General features: G+C 47.7%; 1 protein-coding gene across 1 annotated transcript in view; it reads left to right on the forward strand.

The window, feature by feature from the left end:
• The window catches only part of EMH_0038880 (uncharacterized protein), a gene marked incomplete at both ends in the record, with an annotated part of 10,381 nt that overhangs the window by 5,706 nt on the left and 4,270 nt on the right, over nt 1–405 (forward strand). The gene's annotated exons all lie outside the window — the stretch shown is intronic.

Consider the following 405-nt stretch of genomic DNA (forward strand, 5'->3'; position numbering starts at 1 on the left):
CGTGCTGTTGCTGTTGGTGCTGCTGCTGTTGATGCTATTGCTGCAGTTGATGCTCTTGCTGCTGCTCTTCTGTTGTTGCTGCTGCTGCTGCTGCCACTGCTGCAGTTCCGCTGTTGCTGCTGTTGGTGCTTCTGTTGTAGTTGCTGCTCTTGCGTCCGCTGATGCTGTTGCTGCTGCTGTTGCTGTTGCTGCTGCTGCTATTGATGCTGCTATTGCTGCTGCTGCAGCAGTTGCTGCTGCAGTTGCTGCTGCAGTTGCTGCTGCAGTTGCTGCTGCAGCTGCTGCTGCAGTTGCTGCTGCAGTTTGTTGTGTGCATCAGCCGTTTAAATTCTGCACGAAGCATCTGTCTTTGTATTTTTGTTTTCCATATAAATATTTATATAAAAAATATATAAATATTTATTT

Source organism: Eimeria mitis, genomic scaffold (assembly GCF_000499745.2).
Source record: "Eimeria mitis Houghton genomic scaffold, Emh_scaff1528, whole genome shotgun sequence".
Taxonomy (NCBI): domain Eukaryota; phylum Apicomplexa; class Conoidasida; order Eucoccidiorida; family Eimeriidae; genus Eimeria; species Eimeria mitis.